Source organism: Podarcis melisellensis, assembly GCF_964234715.1.
Source record: "Podarcis melisellensis genome assembly, chromosome: 6".
NCBI classification, from domain to species: domain Eukaryota; kingdom Metazoa; phylum Chordata; class Lepidosauria; order Squamata; family Lacertidae; genus Podarcis; species Podarcis melisellensis.
Genome location: NC_138538.1, coordinates 26,846,144 through 26,865,843, shown reverse-complemented (window position 1 = coordinate 26,865,843; position 19,700 = coordinate 26,846,144). Strand labels below are relative to the sequence as shown.

Below are 19,700 nucleotides of genomic sequence, written 5' to 3'. Positions count from 1 at the left end.
GCTTGCAAAAGAAGAGGACGTCAGAGCCAGCTTACCCATGACACAAGGTGAAGCACCCACCTCAGGTTGCAGAAGTGCACTGCTTTCACTACTGAGAGGGAGAAAAGCCTAGTGAATGGCAACACTTGGAGGAGCACCCCAGCTCCTACCATGTTCAGCAAAAGGGGGGAGACGTTCCTGCACACTGGCTGTTGCTCGGCTCCCCACCCCCACCCCATGGTTGCCCAAAGGGAATGTGTATCTTGGACAGAAAAAGGCTCCCAACAATTACTGCACTGGGACAATATCCAGGGATGCTTAAAGCTTGATGGTAGCACTGCCTGCGCAACTGTGACCCACCAAACCCAACACAACTTCTTGTCGCCTTTCCTTCTCGGAAAGAAAGAGTAGTGCAAATGCCGTTGGGGGTGATCCACCTCCGGCCCCCTCAACTGAAGATCTGTCAATTAGATCATACATTGGCTCAGATGCATATGAATATCTGGACAAACAAACAAGGGGTCTTTCTGCTCTGTCTCCATGCTGACAGCGGGGAATATATTCATGGCACCTACACACATCAGCGCCAGTGACTAAAAAGGAAATGTGATTAAAGGGCTCAGGAAAGTTCAGCATTCCCACAGCTGCTGGCATTTATACAGGAAATTACAAAGAGATAGCTATTTATTTTGCAAACCCAGTGATGGATCATCAGCTTATTCAGAGGAGTAGCTCTTCGGCTGTGAATCCTTTGCACTTTGCTCAGCTACTACTAGCACCAGCCTCTGGTGCCTGAAAAGAAATGATGCCTTTGTTGGAAATAGTGTTGGAAATTTTTGTTCAGTCCGCACTTTCAAGTGAGCTGACCTGATTTGCAACTTCCAGACTAATTCCTGGGCCAGAATGCAGTTATCCACCAGATTTCACACTTCTATCAGTTTTTTTGGAGGCAGTCTTTGCAGGTATTTATTTATTGTGCAGAGCTGTAAACTGCTTCACAGCCATAAGCTACCAAAGCAGCGTACAATGAGATAAAAATGGAAGAAAATACAAAATGTGATGGACTCAGTAAGCTAAAAGCAATAAGACCATCTCTGCAGTTCTGCAATGAGAATTTATTGGGGATAATGCATACCAAAAGGTGCATTTTAGGGGGAAATGCATACAATTGAAATGCAATTTTTAATGCATTTAAAAAAAAAACAACTGCCAGGAGTAGGTGCCAGGAGCAGGTTAGCAATAAGTCACAGGGCTTCAGCTCAGGAAACCAGGCCTATTGAGCACAGCAACTCGTTCGCGTAGTCCTTGCCCCAATGAGGCAGCTGTGAGGATTGAAGATCCCCTGCCTTCCCACGGCTCCCTAAGTCTCCTCCTCCCCCAATTCCTTCCCAAGCAATCTGAGGCTCCTTCGTCTTGCCTGTCTTTTTGCTCTGCCCTCTTCTGATCCTGGGAGACCAGTAGGGAGGAGAGCTGGTCTCAGCAGAAGGGGGAGAATGCCTGGTTTCCTCACCAGCCCGACTCATTGCTGCCTCTTGGCCCCCTCCTCTCCAGCCTCCACTTCTGTCTCTGATACTGAACTGCTCTCTGCCACAGCCTCTTCCTGCTCACTAAACCTTGTTGCCTCTTCAGCTTCCAACACCTCTTCCCAGTCTGCTTCCTCTTCTCCCTCTGACTATCCATCATCATTCCACCACCACTCCCCTGGCTCTGAGCCTTCTTCTCTTGGGGTTCCCTTGGGGATTCCTCAGCTGGTGCTTCTCAACTCTCCCCTGCATCCAGCAGGTCCATGACAGCAACTGATTGCCCTGGTCTATAGGTCTCTAGAAATGGCAGCAGTAGGAGGTAAAAGGAGAGGAACTGCCATTTTGTGAATGGATAAATGCAGCTGTTCATTTACCGAGAAATAATGTGTTGCCTTTCATACTCACAATGGAACCAGGAGACATCACGTCACCTTAGGCCTGTGCAATGGTGACATTTGGACCAATTACCACCATTCAGACACAGGGCTGCTTTTGAAGGGAGACAGATTTTCATTTCTTTGCTTTTCGCTTGACTTCAATGGTCCTGAATTAGCCAGCAGAGAAGGTTTCTGAAATGGTGAAAGGAAATGCTTGTTTTTAACACTCACCACTCCTAGTTTTATTATTATTCATTTCATTTCTATACCACTATATATTTTTAAGAAAAAAATCTCGAAGCAACCTACATTAAAACATCCGATAAAACCATCTAGAATAAAACATTACTGAAGAAAGTCAAATATATACATTCAAAGCAACATAATTAACAGGAAACTATTATCTTAAAGATTTCAAAATAAAAACATTATGAAGGAGGTCAACTACAGAATGCATGTTTGACACAGCAAAGTTTAAAAAAATATTAAAATTTTCAAAAGAAAACGTAAAGGAAGTCAAATATAAAATGCACGTTTAAAGCATTCGGGTTAAGTACTTAATTCGTTCCGGAGGTCCGTTTTTAACCTGAAACTGTTCTTAACCTGAAGCACCACTTCAGCTAATGGGGCCTCCTGCTGCTGCCGTGACGCCAGAGCACGATTTCTGTTCTCATCCTGAAGCAAAGTTGTTAACCCGAGGTACTATTTCTGGGCTAGCAGAGTCTGTAACCTGAAGCGTATGTAACCTGAAGCGTCTGTAACCTGAGGTACCACTGTAATACTAAATAAAAGGGCTCTGCATGCCCCTTGCAGTCTGATTCAGGGCCCAATCCAGTTCTTCAGAACAACCCCAATTCAGCCTAAGATAATTTGAGACTGACTCAATCTGACCTGGATCCAGGCCTTAATCCAAATCAGGGGCTTTGTACTATGTTTAATTAGGGTTCAACCCCTGATTATACATAGTGGGGGAAGAAGGAGATGCAGGCAGCCTAATTCTTCCTCTCCTCACCATTGGACTGCTCTTTTTTTTATATATATAGCCTTGGACCACTCCAACTTGTGGACCCAGTGCAATCAAGGATGAACCAGGGCTGTCTTGAACAACTCCTTGACAGTACGGTGTTACCTCTAGTTACGGACTCAGTCCGTTCTGGGGTGCCATTTGCACCCCAAAAAGTCTGTAACTAGAGCACTGCTTCTGCGCATGCACACAGTGGGTTAGAGCGGTTCTGCTCATGTGCAAAGCGCTCAGAACACTTTTGTGCATGCGCGAAGTGCACAGAACACTTCTGCACACACGCATGTGGTGAAACCCTGAAGTATACATTTATGGGTTTGCCGCATTCGCAAGCCGAAAAGACGCAACATGAAACCTAACGAGGTATTACTGTACTACAGTGTTTTGAGTTTTGGATTTTTGTGTGTGTGAATTGGGTAAGGAATTGAAGTATCAACCAGAAAACTGAGAATGTGATCACAGCCTGTATCCATGACCTGTCAGGAGCCACACCCTTCCTCTGTCCCAAATGTCATTCAAGGGAAAAGATGTGTGACAATCTACCATTCTTTTCTCTTTCACTGGAGGTTCACTCATAGATAATATTTACAACAAAAATATGAATTGACCCTGATCAACAGCACCCTTAACATAAACAGATGGTTTAAATTTAAAATCAAAAGAACCACTTTAGACATTATGCCCCTCTGACCAAGGAGGCTGGTTAAACCAGTTACAAAATACAAAGGTTGCAAGGTCCAATCCCATGATGTTTCCTAACATGGCACCATCTCCCATTTCTGGCCATGGTGTAATACTTCTGCAAATCTGTGAATTCTAAATCTTCAAACGTTAGAGAACCAAGTGCGTCAGAGCTTGGTAAGTGTCATAAAAGCATCTGCACATTTTTGGGATGTGTGTGCTTGGATGTGTGGGCGTCTTATTAGTATATGTGTTGTCGTTATTACAGTGCTATCCGAAACAGCACTACTTGTTTTCTCCCTGCAAGGGATGCATTTGTTAAAAGGGCTTGTTTTCAGATCAAACAGTAGATTTTCACACATTTCCATATATTTACAACATAAATGACAGCCAAGATTCTGCATCCAGCGTGAGAGTGATCTTTAGCTTTCCTTGAGGGCAATGAGCTGATTTATTCTGCCCATTTGCCCTTCCCAGCCTCTGCTTTACTAACCTTTTGCCCAGTTCCAACACTAATTTCCTGTACAGTAGCTGGATCATGGGGAACTGAGTTTGAACCTGTGGAGTAGGGCGTGACATGGAACGGACACCCATCCTTGTTATCTGTATTTCAGCACCAAGTGCCCATGGTTGAATTGTTCCTTCTTCCTCCAGGTTGCACTCTGTCTTCTTTGAGGAAAAAAGCATGTATTGGAAAGGGCTGTAGAGCATTCAGAAGGTCCCAGGTTAAATCCCTGACGTCTCCACATAGGACCAGGCAAAATCTCTGTGTGAAATTCTGGAGAGCTGCTGGTTAATGGTCTTTGGGAGAGCAATTTTACTGCATGTTATGATGGTATGTATGCTTTGGCTCCAATAGAAACAATGGAGAAAGACTAGGATAAACAGATGCAGAAGGTACAGTTGTGCAGGAAATAATAATAATAATAATAATAATAATAATAATAATAATAATAATAATAATAATAATAATTTATTTGTACCCCCCATCTGGCTAGGAAGCTTTGCTTCTTGCAGCGAGGGAACCGCCAGAAGGCCCTCGGTGCTGGACCTCAGTGTCCAGGCAGAACGATGGGGATGGAGATGCCAAGGCCGTTTAGGGCTTTAAAGGTCAACATCAACACTTTGAATTGTGCTCAGAAACATACTGGGAGCCAATGTAGGTCTTTCAGGACCGGTGTTATATGGTCTCAGTGGCTGCTCCCAGTCACCAGTCTAGCTGCCACATTATGGATTAGTTGTAGTTTCCGGGTCACCTTCAAAGGTAGCCCCATGTAGAGCGCATTGCTGTAGTCCAAGCAGGAGATAACCAGAGCATGCACCACTCTGGCGAGACAGTCCGCAGGCAGGTAGCGTCTCAGCCTGTGTTCCAGATGGAGCTGGTAGACAGCTGCCCTGGATACAGAATTGATCTGTGCCTCCATGGACAGCTGTGAGTCCAAAATGACTCCCAGGCTGCACACCTGGTCCTTCAGGGGCACAGAATTTAGGGGGTTTCAAGCATAGTTTTTTATTAACCGCCTGTACTGTCCAGCCAATTTTGCTTAAAATACTAAAAAAATGTGCAAACATGGTATTATGATCAGATACCTATCCCAAACATTTTTCGGCTTTTCAGGAAGGTGGAAGATACTTGCTAGCTGGTCGTGTGAGTACATCAGAACATCTGAGCATGCGTAGGGATAAATGGTTTAAATCCACAGGCATTGCCATGGAGGAAAACATTTAAAACGTTTTTTTAAAAGAAAAGAAAAGAAAAAAGAAAATCAGTAAAACATAGTGTTCGAACATGGAGAAAACGGGAGACCAGGAATGCACAGTTGGCTTCCTGTAGGTGACACTCATCATTCAGACAAAGGAACAGAGTTGTTTGTTGCGCTTCAAAGAGGGGTTTTTTGCAGGTAAAGCTTCAGGACAAAAATGGGGAGGCACTTGGATCCAGATCTGTGCCTGGAAAATGCAGGGCACAATGTAATTGTAGATAAGCCCCCAGTTTGCTTTTAAATGCAAAAGTACCTAATGAGCACTTTAAAAAAAATCACTTTGCAAACTGAAACACATATCCTTTGAAATCCACAATTCTCTGAATTTTGTAGTGCAGGACTCCAGCGAAGTAATGTGTACAGAAATATACCCCAGTAAAATGTGCATAAAAATGCATATATTCTTGAAAATATATTAGAGAAAAATACTTCACAAAACCATGCATGTGAGCAAAATTGCATACAAAATTATGAATATTAGGAGAAATTTGAATTTTCATGATGGCTACTTTAAAACAAAAATTCCGCATACTGATGTGGAAATGTGAAAAGCTGGACATAAGAATGGAAAAATACAAAATAGGGAGGAACATGAACTGTCAAATCTACCCATCCCTAATTGCAGCTCCCCAGAACATGAGCACTGAATGTTCCACTACTATGTCTAAAGACAGGCCTCTCCTATTCACACTCGGCAGTGTTTGCCAGCACATCACTTGGGTTTATCATGTAAGGTGCACATTGGCTCTGACTGAGGGAGGCATTTTCATAGGTTTTCCTTCTTCACTTCAAGGCCCCTGGCAACCTGGAGTTGAGCTCGAACCTGTCTCATCCATCATTCACTGGCGGGATGGGGGGATTATGTGACCAGAGGGACAAGGGGAGTGAAAGACAGGCATGCAGATGGTAAAGGGAAAACTGTCAAGATGACAATCTGGCTACGAAGGAATTGCAGTAAGAAGAATCTCTGGAAGAAGTCAGTCTGATATACACTCTTCCTATGCAAATGCTTTCAGGGATTGCTTTTGGGATAGTCGTGAGGGGGTTAAACCATTTTAAGATTATTGCATGGAAATAAATAGGCTCCTACCAGAATCTGTAGCAACGCTGATGAGGATTTGGAGCTGGGTAAGGAATACAAATGATGGAGCCATTAGAAGAGAGGCTAGTTTTTGCTAGGGCTTGTGTAATGTACTCAATAAAGCCAGTATTTACTTTAAAAAAAAAAATCACCTCTTGCTTTGGTGGATTTACAAAAACATTACTTTTTCTGGCATCATCTGCTGCATCCTGATGGTTTTTAGAGATGACACTTAGAAAGGACAGTGTGCAGTTTAAAAAGACATGTGGCAAGAGAATAAGAGAGTAACTGGGACCCCCCAGACATCAGCTACACAACATGCTATTTAATAATAAACACTGAACTAATTTGTACTCACAAGCTGATCCGCTGGCTTCCCACTTCTTTCGGAGTTCATTCACTCATGCCAGGGCTTGAGGTCTTTTACAGCTGGGTCTAGTGAGTGAAAGGTGTGTTTGTTGGTTGTTGGTTGTAGAATGGAAGGGAAGAGCCCCAGATCCTGCTGTGGTTAAGGGCACCTTCAAAGCATCTGTGAGAAAGTGGGGCAGAATCAATTACAGACCACCTTTGTGCATCCTGTTTAGGGGTTGATCTTCATCTGGCAGGAGCCAGGACAGTAGTAATGCCTCTATATGGGTAGATAGTTAGCATAAGGATACATAAACCAATTTGTCCACAGATATTTTGGTGGAAGATTCCAGTGATTTTAGCTTCCATGCTATGCTTTTTAATTATTCCTGGCTTTACACCTAAGTTATTGCAAGGTTGTATTCCCTTCCCACTCCATGGGAGGAGGAGTGCTATCTTTTGCCATATTGGGAAGAGATGATAAAAAGGAGCTTCTGCTCTTTGTGTAAAGCTGCACGGATCAGTCTAGGTCTAGGAACTCAAACAGTAGGATTCAGGGGCTGTATTCTCTGCACTGCCATGATAGCTTGACCAGAGAATAGAGCTACTTGTTTGCTCTCTGCTGTGCTTCAGAACTTACATTGCAGAAGGTCAAGGGTAATGTTGCAGCTACAAGAAAAGCTGGGACCATGTGGTGCAAGAAGCCAATAGGTTATTCTTGGCTGCTTCCTTGGTTTAAGTAACTTGTTCTTCTCAGGTGATGGATGAAGGGTTATAGCTCAGTGGTAAAACATCTGCTTTGCAGGTAGAAGGTCTCAGGTTCAATTCATGGCATCTCCAAGGAGGACTGGGAGAGACCTCTGTCTGTAATCCTGGACATTGTGCTACCACTCAGTGTAGACAATACTCAGCTAGATGAACCCGGTGATCTGACTCCATGCAATGCAGTTTTCTGTGTCCTTAGACTTGCAGTCCACCAGTCAGAGACATGGGAAGCTACCATATAAGGGGGAAAACAGCAGAGTGGAAGATGATGACTCGGATTTTTATTTTTATTTTTTTGTCTCTCCATCCCAACTGCATGGTTTCCTAAAAGCCATTAAATTACAAGAGAGGTTAGGCACCGAGACCTCTGCTTTGCACTCCGCTTTGCATGTAGATGCTAGTGAGTCCACAGGGAGTTCAGACTAGAGAGTAAATTTGGGCTGACTCAGCAAAGAGGGTTTGGTTGAGAGCTGAGAGCAATAAGGGGCTCAGTCTAGAAGTACAGGGAGCACAAGACTCATGGGTAATGAAAACCAGTAAGCAAGATCTCTACCATGAGATATAATAGTGGGGGGAAATCACCATGATAGGAGGAACCTTTTGTGAATCAAATCCACCTTACACAGAGGATGAGATAAAGACTCTGGTGTGCTTACCTGGACAAGTATGTCAAGATTCAACTGTTAATCAAATGTTCAGTAAATCTTTCAGGTGAGCACAGTGTTAAAGGGACAGCTTGTCAAGGTAGGTCAATTGTAATCCTAATATTCCATGACAGCACCCCATCAATCTAAATTAAGGATCACAAGTTGCTTGCTAATTACGCCTATTAGGAACGGTTTTGACACACTCAACCAATCAACGTCATGGGTGCTTCCTGCATGCACATGAGGAATGACAATTGTGTCAAGAGTTTTGTGGAGCAAAAAAAGACCCATTTCCTGCAAATTTTTCTACGTGCATTTGTTCTTGGTGAGGCTTTTTCAAAACGGGACAACAGAAATTTAAGCTAGGGTGCCATGCATCCTACTTTACAGAGGGCAGTCCTCTGTTTGAAGTAGTCCTCCATTTGAAGGGCTGCCCAGCCCAGGTCTGGTTTAAAGAAGAATCATAAGATACAGAAGTTGCCCAGCCATCATTAGCCCTTGGGTAGCAGACTGAGCAGGCACACAGGTGATATGGTCCCAGACTTCCCCACTATGATGAGATGTGCTGTATTTCTATATAAATCCCAGGGACCATTTATAAATATTGTTCAGCGTGTGCATATTTCATGCAAATATGTATCCTCCTTCGTCCCACCCATCCTGTTTCTCTGGGGTGATGCATTTCTTTATCTGGCAATATGCGAGTGCCCCCTAATCTAGTAATCCTAATCAAGAACAGAGAGGGAGTGTAGTTTGCATAACAGCTGTGAGATGAACACAGAACTGAGAGCACATTCTGATCAGGATGATGCCCTTCCAAAAATAGCAGGATCTACTCTTTAAACTAAATGGTTGTGGGTATGATAGGGAGAGAAAGCTGTTCACCTGACCAATATGACAGGTTTAGAGGTTGAAACCTTGCCTGGGCCTATTTAACTTGGGATGGCAACGCATGAACTTTCAGTAACCTCAAAGGCAAATCAGGGATAGAAATTTGTCTAAGATCCTTGACCAAAAAGGGGACTATCTACATTGCTAATCTTTATGGGCCCATGGGCATGTTTAGAAATTTGAGAGAGTGCAATGGGGCCACACCTCTGGCTGCCTCTCTTCCCCTCCCCTGGGTCACTCTGCCTGACACATGGAGAGAGAAAGCACACATTCACAAACACACATGTGTATTCACTTACACACACTGCTTTTTGTGGGGTCTGGGTAAAAGTCAGATCCAGTAGAATTAAAAGGGACCTTCTTTTGTATGATTTGACAGAGTCCCCCCCCCCTCAATATGACAGGTAGCATTCCAGTTTTACTCAGAGCACAACCCTTGAAATCAATGATTCTAGTTGAGGAAACTGTAGAGTTTCCAGTGTTTCAGGACCATAGATCCCAATGTCCTTGCTCATGGTGGCTTGGCCTAATGAGTGGTGCCGTCCAACAAATATCTAGGGGGGTTACCACCCCTGTTCTGGAACAATAACTACATAAAAGTGGAAAAATGAAAATGGGTCTGGTTGTCACATGGAAGATGGAGCAAGCTTGATTTCTCCTGCTCTTCAGGGTACGATGTGAACCAATGGATTCAAGCTACAAGAAAGGAGATTCTGAATAAACAACAGTAAGAACTTTCTGACAGTAAGAGCTGTTAGACAGTGGAATGGATTCCCACAAGAGGTGGTGTGCTCTCCTTCCTTGGAGGTTTTTAATTAGAAGTTGGATGGCCATCTGTCATGGATGCTTTAGTTGAGATTCCTGCTGGACTAATGACCCTCTGGGTCCCTTCTAACTCTACAATTCTATGATGAGTTCATGTATTAAGCCATTGTCACAAATAGTTTCTAGTCTAACAATGGTTTAATAATGGTCAGTTATACATGGGGGAGGGGAATTGCATTTGGTTAACTCTGTATTGCCGTGTGATATCCACATTTAGCGCAGGAATGATGAACCTGTGGACCTCCAGATGTTTTCAGATTCCAACTCCCATCAGCCCCAGCCAGCATTGCCAAGGCTCAGGGATGGTGGGAGTTTTAATCTAGCAACATCTGGAGGGTTGCAGGTTCCTCAACCCTTCTCTAAGAGATCATGCAGAAAGCATACTAAAAAAATTTTAATCAGACCAGACATAAACTCAAACAGTTCTCAAAGGAAATGGGGAAATGATGAGACATTGAAAGTTTTGTGAACTGAAACAGCTTTATTTTGTGGTTTTTTTGCTTGTCCATTCCTTACATCGACAGATGCTGCCTGCAGCTGCAATTTGTGTGTGGTCACAGGGGGGTATTTGCGCACGGTTGAAATTCAATTTTTATGGAGCAGACTTTGCCACTCGCCCACTATCCAACCAATATTTTCCTGTTCATTTGCGGTATGTTTACTGAATATACACTGCACAAAATCAATCCCAGAGTGTCTCTATGTGGCGTCAATTTGAGGACAACTTCAATCATGTGAAAATACTCTGAGAGCCTGTGGTAAAATTGAAAGGGGGGGAGGGGAGAGAGAGAGAAAAAGAAGTTTTTTTGAAGCCATCACTAATACCTTAGCCACAAAGCTATATTCTTTAAACCTAGATTTATATATCCTAAGTCCCTTCTATCATCATTAATGTCTCTGCAGAAAGGGAGAAAGAACGCAATTGAATTGCTAGAAAAGCTAATTTCTATGAACTGAAAAGCTACCAACTAAATTGTGTGTGTGTATCCTGCTTGTTAGCCAAAAAGAGACTCCCAGAGCAACTTACAAATCACTAAAAAAAAGAGAGAGGATAGTCCTTGTCCTCAGGATTACAATATAAAAAGCCACAACATAAAAGGAAAATAAGTTGTGAGGAAGGAGGAAATAAGAAAACACAGGCTCAATTTCTTAGTTAAAAGTTATTTGAATGGCATTGGCAGCTGGGATGGGAAAGGTCAAAACCTCCTTTATTGGAGAGCTTGGATGGCCATCTGTCATGGATGCTTTAGCTGAGATTCCTGCATTGCAGGCGGTTGGACTAGATGACCCTCAGGGGGCTTCCAACTCTACAATTCTATGGTTCTAAGGCACAAAACACTGCTAGTCTTTGAGATGCGCCAGAGGAGCAGCCCTGCATTCCATCTCTTCATTTCTGCAGCCTGACGTAATAATGGATGCTTGGCCAGGTTAGAGCAGGTGGATAAAGGAGCCTAGTTTCTTAGCAGTGGGTGATGGCCCTTCTCTGCTGTAGCTCGATGTAAGGACTGCTGTCAGGTCATGACAAATTCTGGAATTGCTTTCATTTGCATTCTGCTATCTAAACATTGAGTGCACAGTGCACAGCGCAGGAGTTTTTCTTAGGGACTGTTAGCTAAGTTCGTTGCTTCTCTTGCTTCGCTTGCACACACATTGGATGTGCCCAGAAAAACCTGCAACCGAAAGCTGTTTAGATTCATTTCTAGTTTTTATTCTGTCCCCTGATTTATCTCACACAAATTGCATTCTGTATTGTCTCATGCAAATTGCACACAAAAGCTGAGCATTTCCCTTCTGGAAATGCCAGGCATCTTTGCTAAAGGCCAGCAGCCTCAATAAGCCTCTCTCCCTAATGAAGGGAAAAGCCTAACTAGCAAATTTGTAATAGCTCCATTGCTACCCTTTGCTAATATTGCTGCTTGGTGCCAGTAAGTTCCTATAGGAAATTAGTTTGGGGTCCTATGCATTTCAGATGTAAACACCAAATGGGCACAGGAAAAACTTAAGATTGCTTGAATCCAGCTAGGTCAGTCTTCTCTAGCCCTGTGCCCTCCAGATGTTTTATACCACTGGCTGGGGCAATGGAAATGGGGTGTTTTAATGGGGAAGAGAGAGACTGGCAGAGCTGGCTCTGATCACTGTGCCGCCGCCACCTTCTACCCTGGCCACTTTGCATGCTGTGGATAAGGCAGCAGACTCACCTGTCCAGCCCTGCCAAGGAGCCACCAAGGTTAGGACTGCAGCCTAAAGCATTAATAAAACAGCTTCGCTCTATCTCTGCCACCAACAGTGCAACCCTATGCTTGCCTGCTCAGAAATGTTCCCATTGAGTTCACTCCCAAGTAAATCCGTGTGAGATTGCAGTCTAAGTGGCGGAGCATATATCAGGAGGCTGGGCAGTGCAGGCAAGCAAAATGAGTGCCTCTTGGTTAGAAAACCCCAGCCCTTTTCCAGGGATGATGTCTTTGATCCAACGTGATGGTGAAAACTCACATGGACTGCAAGTCTGTCAGAAGAATTTGTCTGAAGTTGCCTACTTAACAGTGACCCAATTAAAAAGTAGATGAAACACACTGAGGTAAGTGGGAAAGAAAGAAGCTCATTTGAATCGGATTAGTACAATTAGCCAATGTCCCCGGGATTGTTTGCAGAGCTGTCTGTCAGGATGGCCTTAAGGAGGGATGTTAAAATATACAGAGGGCATCTTAATATGGAAATCATGTGCCCTTACAACCAAGACAGATTTTGAATGCCTCATATTTCACAACCAGGTTTGTATTATGTGGCTGAGGCAATTGAAGACTGCAATTTTTCTTTCCGCAGCACTAATAACTAGGAAGGAAGAGGAGGAGGTTCGGCTGGTGGAGCCTGCGCCAATTAACAGGACCCTCGTGGTCGTCTTTGACATCCCGACATCGAAGGAGAGATGAAAAAAAGTTACGAGGTTGTTAAGATTCAGGTTTGTTTCATATTTCTACTTGTCAGGCAAGTAGGCCAGAAATTTCACTCCTGTTTTCTTCCCCTCTGACGACGACAGCGGCTTTGAAAAGCATCCGCCTCGCCTTTGAGAGTGCTGATATCTGCAAGCCCTCTGGTGGGATTGTAGCAGCTAATTGCCTGGGACTGACTGCACTGAAAGGAAAGGCAGGCGAAGATTGCGGTGCTGTTACTTACAAGGAAATAACAGGCAAAAAAAATTAAAAGGGTGGCGGGGAGATGGAAAGGATGGCCTGGGAAAAGAAAAGAAAAGAAAAAGAGATCAGCTTTGGAAACTCAAAAAACAGCAATGTGCCTTCCCCTACTTCCCCATTTTCTCCAGCTACAGTTCAATCAATATATACAGGGACTCAACAGCATCCATTTTGAAGAGGCAGTCTTCAAAAGGGTTTAAGACATCCTGGGGTTTTCTGGGCTGCAGAAGTGCCAACATTGTCCGATCCAGCATCCCACCCAGGTGTCAAGGAACTATTGTGAAATGTGGAATTACAACACTGTGTATCAGGGCTGTCCCCACAGGAAGGCTAAATTAATAGTTCCTGTCATATTTAGGCATAAATAAGGGAAAACAAATGGTGAAATGCCCCCTGCTTCCACCACAAGCCCAGCAGGGATTTGGGTTTTGTGGTGCCTCAACTTTGGGTTTTCCTTCCTCCTCCCACTTTGGATTGCTTTGGCCGTGAAACATTTAATGAAGTTACCTATAAGAAGAAGGGATTTCAAACTTTGCTCAAGAATGATTCCATCTAGCTTGACCAAAGCTATAGTGGACCATACTTCATGAAGATTGTCATGGACACTTCAGAGTAAGGATGGAAGTATCTGTCAATAGCAGGTCTCTCAGTTTCTCATTTTTCCAAACTTAAATTCAGTTCTCCACACCTGTGCAGCATTTAATTTGCATTTTTTTAAAAAAAGACAATCTCATGAAAATTTGACAGCATTTCAGTGTGAATTTCCCCTAATAAAAACTTTTTTTTCCTGTATGTTGTTTTAACTACACACTGCTTTACCCTGGCTTTTGACACCTGAGGTGTATATATTTATGACCCACCCTATGTTTGCAATCGAAAGTCACTTTATGTTGTGTCAGGGGCTCAGGAGCAGAGGCACAGGGGAGAGAGGGAATGGAGAGCGAAGGGGAAGAATCTGAGGGAAGCGTAGGGGAGTATGACAGTGACCCGAGAGATTCCATGAGCTTCTCCAGCGAATCAGAAGATTCCCAGAGGGGGGCGCCTATGGCCAGGGCAAGAGAGGTCCCAGGGGGGACGCACCAGAAACAAGAGGCCAGCGGGGACTCCCAAAGCAGCAGCTGGAGATCAGGACCAGCTTCCCCACCAGAGCGTAGTGGGGGGGGGAGAGTCCCATGCATCAGGGCCAGCATCTCCTCCAGCAGGGAGAGAAGAGGAGTCAGGGCTGACCACGCTACATTCGGAGAGTGAGGGAACGGAGGGGAAGTCAGACCCAGCTAGCCTCCCCGAAGGGGGAAGCAGTGACAGGAGCAGTGTAACGTTCAGGAGGAAGGTTGCCGGCTGGGCGCGCACGCCAAGTTCAAATGTACAGGCGCGCGGGACAGCAGAAAGCCAGGATTGGGAACCAGGTCCTAAAGCCCGCCGGAGGCAGGGGGAAGAATCAGGGGACTCAGCGTCAGAAGAGTCCAGAAAGGGCAAAACCCCAGCGGACAGGCGGACCCAGAGGAGGAAGGAGCAAAGGAAGAGATGGAGCAAGGCTAGAGTCTTAAACTGGTGTCTGGGGGGAGGAGATTCAGACGGAGCTTCAGCGGTCTAGAGTTTGAGACGTAGGGCTGCGCACCGCGGCTTTGAAATCGAAACTGAACTTCAATAAAGACCTTTGTAAATAGTAACGAACTGGCGTTGGTCCTTTGTGAGCTGGGACCTCGGGCAGCTCTGACATGTTGTTTTTAACTTTGTACATTATTTGCTGCAACCCACCCTGGCATGTAAAGGTGAAGAGCAAGTAATCAATTAAAATAATAAATAAATGCATGCATTTTTGCCAACAGTTGCCCTAATATGCATTTTTACACGTTATTTTCACTATTATATTCATTTGTGCACACTTTTCTTTAATATATGTGCATTTTTGTAAACATTGGTTGGTTAGAGAACTGCATCAAAACATTCAGATAAGTGTGAATTTTGAAGAATGGCTTCTTTTCATTCTCGTGTTGTTTCAGAAATTTGATAGAGTTGCCTGTAAATGCAAACTGAATTGAATTTCTTCCCCCATCCCTACTCCAGAGGATGGTCTAAGAGTTAATTGCCACCTGTTGCCCTTTTGTAGTCACTTCATTCCCTAGAAATTGCCCACAGCTGCTTCCATAACATGAAAATCACCTACAGCTCCAACATTTATTAGCTCCATCACATCAAGCAGCACATATCAGACTGTAAACAATCACTCACAATCCTTAGCTGACTCACATCTTGTTTTTCTCCATGCATGTGTGGGTGGAATAATGTCTTTAACCACTTCTCAATCATAGGTGGACAGCCTCTGAAATCTCCCATTGTTTTAAAGAGCAAGCTTCCAGTCTCGGCAAACTTTGATCTAACTTCCATCGATCCTATTCTCCATTTTGCTGAAGTTTATGGCATGATTCCACCCTAAAATGCCTGTGTGGCAAAAGAGGGAATAGCTACTCCGCTTGCTTCTTTCCCTTTTTGCATCACTCCAGGAAGCAACACCAGTGATGCTAAAATAATATGGTGAAGGAGGAGAAGGTTGAAGCCACAATCCGCTGCCCCCCCACCCCCCAAAAAAATCTTTGCAGATTGGCACAGAGGAATGAGGCTTTTCTCCTGCTATGAATGTCTCCCAAGAAATCTTCATGAGATAAAATTTAGTCCACCACAGTTCATTGTATTTTATTCTTTTGCAGCAGTGACTCTTTAAGCAGTCCCACCCTCTACTAGCTAAATGCAATTCAAACCTGCCCCGAAAGACTTAGCTTCAAAGGTAGGTCCACAACTAATCCAAGCCCACTATAAATGTGCTAGGGCAGTTTTATCTAGGCAATCCTGGCCCCATCCATGCAAGTGAATGGCATATGGACACCTGATATATAACAATGGGAATGTGCCAGAACAGAAGATGCTGTGATGAGAATTTTGCACTGCCTTGAACTGGCACTCTGCTGCTGCCCTCATCAGGAGGGGAAGGAGGCAGCCAAGCCAGCTTCTGCCCTGACACATAAATAATGGTAGCATTGCCTTTGCTGCTTCCTTGGAGTGGGGCAAGTAATGGCGCCTATCAGCAGTCGAGCAGGTCTCTTCACTAATTTAGCCTGGAACCAAACTCCACTGAAACCACCAGGAGGATTAACATGTCTCCCGTTGCAATATTGGGCATAAAGCATTCAAAGCATGGGACCCCCTAGATGCAAAATCCCTTTTGAAACCCACCCCTAAATATCACCGCAGTCATGAGTCAGGGAGAGGGGGCAGCATCCCAGCTCATGGACTAATGTGAAATTTAACATGATTACATAGAATCGGTGGAAGAATTCTGTAAGCCTATTCGCCTTTTGGAAACACTCAAACTGCTGTTTAGAGCATGCCTTTGCAACTTAGGAAGACAAATTGCACCCCCTCTTTTTTTCTTTTTTCTTTTTTTGCATGCTAACAATAGTCCTGGGAGTCTAAGAGAGAGACAGCCCTCCATTCTCCAAATGCTGTTTCTGTGGACTGGGAAAGAAAACTTTGCAAGGCACTGGGGAAACTCGACAGGCCTTATTACATTGGCAAGACTCAGCTGCCATGCTTATTCACTTTTCTCAGGCAACATCTATTAATCTAAGTGTTCCACTGAGTCCCTGTTGCCCAGCAGAAGCGTATTACCACTAAACGGGAGTCTGTTCAGAAGCAACTGCCTCCAGTACACTTGTGTTGTCAACAGCCATCATGTCACCTTAACAGTAATTTTCAGCTCATCTGCCCAAATCTCTCTAGTGGCAGGCATGTGGATTTCACAATTTCCGCTTTGTCAGGGTCCATGCCTGGCCTACTCCGCTCAGAGGTGGGATTAACTTAAGCTACCACATCACTAATGAGAGGGAGAGGCAAAATAAAAGAGGCAAGAAAGAACTGACAACCCACATCTCTGGATAGTCCATATTCTCTTTGGAGCTCAGCCAGCAGCTGCCTGTGGAAAAGATGAACACATGCTACCTTATGTGTGAGGCCAAACCATAGAACATAAGAATAACCTGGTGAATCAGGCTAATGCCCCATCTAGTCCAGAATCCTATGTCCACAGTAGATGACCTATGTCCTATGCCCTTTTAAAATGTGATTCTTTTGGGGGGGGTGTTATTGGGTTGTTATTTTTATTTTGATTATATATACAGTGGTACCTTGGGTTACAGACGCTTCAGGTTACAGACTCCGCTAACCTAGAAATAGTACCTTGGGTTAAGAACTTTGCCTCAGGATGAGAACAGAAATTGTGCTCCGGCGGCAGCAGGAGGCCCCATTAGCTAAAGTGGTACCTCAGGTTAATAACAGTTTTAGGTTAAGAACAGACCTCCAGAACGAATTACGTTCTTAACCCGAGATACCACTGTATTGTGGTTTTATATTTTGTTCTGCGAACTGCCCTGAGGCAGGTGTCTGTGGGGAAACCTCAAGCAACACCTAAGCACAAGAGCACTCTCCCCGTCTGTGGCTTCCAGCAACTGGTACTCATAAACATTGCTGCCTCCAACTGTGGAAGCAGAGCATAGGCGTAATGTCCAGTGGCCATTGATAGGCCTCTCCTCCACAATATGTTTTATGCATGATATGTGATGTTAATTGCAACATCACATTGTATGTAATGCATCTGTTTGGGTGATATACAACTAACTTCCCAGCAGTGCAAGGACTTCTGGTTGTGCGGCGGAACTTCCAACTTGAACTTCCAACAAATAACATTGCATGAGCAACAAACATCGGCCACCTCCTTAGACCCAAAACTACATGTAATTTCCCCCCACATCTTTATGGAGTGTGAGTGTGTGTAGTGAAAATCTAAAGCTCATGTCTCCAACATAGTGTCTGTAGCTACCAAGACACACCCCTTGGTATCCACCAAGGTTCCCTGCCCCTCCATATTTTTAAATTAAGGTTTTTTTGGGGGGTGTTGGTTGTTTTGTGTGTAAATACATATTTCTGTGGTATGTATGTTTCTTAACTTCCAAAGGTGCCCTCAAGAAGGCCAGGGAGCTCTGATCTAAACAGACAAAACCTTCCATTTTAATTTAACATGGTTACACGCACATCGTGTTCTGTAACAGATGAAGTAGCACAGAGTTTCAAGTGAGGATACTTACAAATTACAGCAGGCAGTATTCTCCTAACTGACTTATTGCTGTAGTAAAATGCCTGGCAGAACACCTTGTGTGGGAGAGAAGCTTTTTGCCTCTGCAATTGTTCGTGATTTGGGGGAACTTATGGTTTTAGGCACACGAAGGAGGAGGAATTCCGTGATTCACCTCAGTTGCCCCCTAGCAGTAGCACAAGTATACAATAGTGTGGAAAAAAGCATTGTGGGAAACAGGCAAATGTCCATGTGCCTGTCAATCGGGGTGACCCTGTTTCAGGACTCCGTGTTGTTGCTAAGATGCTCATAGAATTTTAAACGGCTCTTTGCTCTGGGTGCTTAATTCCATTGGCTGCCTGCGATCAGGCTTAGAAGAGAAGAGCTGTTCTGTGACCATCGCTGCTGCCAAAACCCAGTTGGGAACCTTATACCCCCCCATTGAACAGCAAGCTTGTGTCTTTTTGCACCTGTCATACAGCAAGTTCAATACCGTTTTGTATGCAAAAGCGAAACACTTTACAAATCCCCCCCCCCGTGTCTCAAAGCAAGAGGAAAAACACCATTCCACCCCACCCTCGTCAGAGACCGGAAAGGAGTTAATGAAGGAATTAATTGAAAGGGGAGGGCTGCTGCTGGAGTTGAGTACCAAACAGTAATTAACCAAGTCTATAAAGGTTAGACACAATTTTCCAGGAAAAACCAAGTCTTCATGAAAGGTTGGGATCTGATTGGGAACACTTGCATGCACCCAGGCTGGCATGCACCAGAGACTGGCATGGCCAGGCACAGGCTGAAGCCCACTAGATGGCACACTCTTGACTGCAGATGCCATTAAGTTGGTCCAGCTAGCCTACTCTGACTGCCAGTTGGTCACCAGGGTTTCAGATGGGGGACATTCACAGCCCTACCTGGAGGTTCCAAGAATTGAACCTGGGACCTTCTTCATACAAGAGAGATGCTCTACCATCTACAGCCTTTCTCCAAAAATACTCAACTTAGGGATTTATTGTACAAAACCGAGCAAGCCAGACCAGAAGACCTAAAGAGCTTCCCCAATCCACCTCCAACTCTATGATCCTAATGGCAGCAGCACAAAAAATACCCCTTCTCTGTTCCACAAGACGATGCCTCTCTATTTCCTTCTTTCGGGGAAATGTTATCATTTAAAATAATCCATTCCCTAAACCACTGAGCCTCTTGGGCTTGCTGATCAGAAGGTTAGCAGTTCAAATCTGCGCAATGGAATGAGTTCCCATTGCTCTGTCCCAGCTCCTGCCAACCTAGCAGTTCGAAAGCACACCAGTGCAAGTAGATAAACAAGTACCACTGTGGCAGGAAGCTGTTTAGTCCTGCTGGTCACATGACCCGGAAAGGTGTCTGTGAACAAACGCCCACTCCCTCAACCTGAAAAGCAAGATGAGCACCCCAACCCCATAGTCACCTTTGACTGGACTTAACCGTCCAGGGGTCCTTTACCTTTTTT

At 44.4% G+C, this 19,700-nt stretch overlaps 1 long non-coding RNA gene across 2 annotated transcripts in view; it reads left to right on the top strand.

Annotated features, from left to right (window-relative positions):
- Positions 1–16,384, top strand: part of LOC309373250 — a 63,757-nt gene extending 47,373 nt beyond the window's left edge. Inside the window, exons 3-4 of one of the 2 annotated variants that reach the window (XR_014169901.1) lie at positions 12,722–12,857; positions 15,798–16,384. This is a non-coding gene — a long non-coding RNA (uncharacterized lncRNA). Of the gene's footprint in view, positions 1–12,721; positions 13,940–15,797 lie in introns of those variants that run through there. The other variant, XR_014169902.1, reaches the window with a different exon arrangement.
- The last annotated feature ends 3,316 nt before the right edge of the window (positions 16,385–19,700 follow it).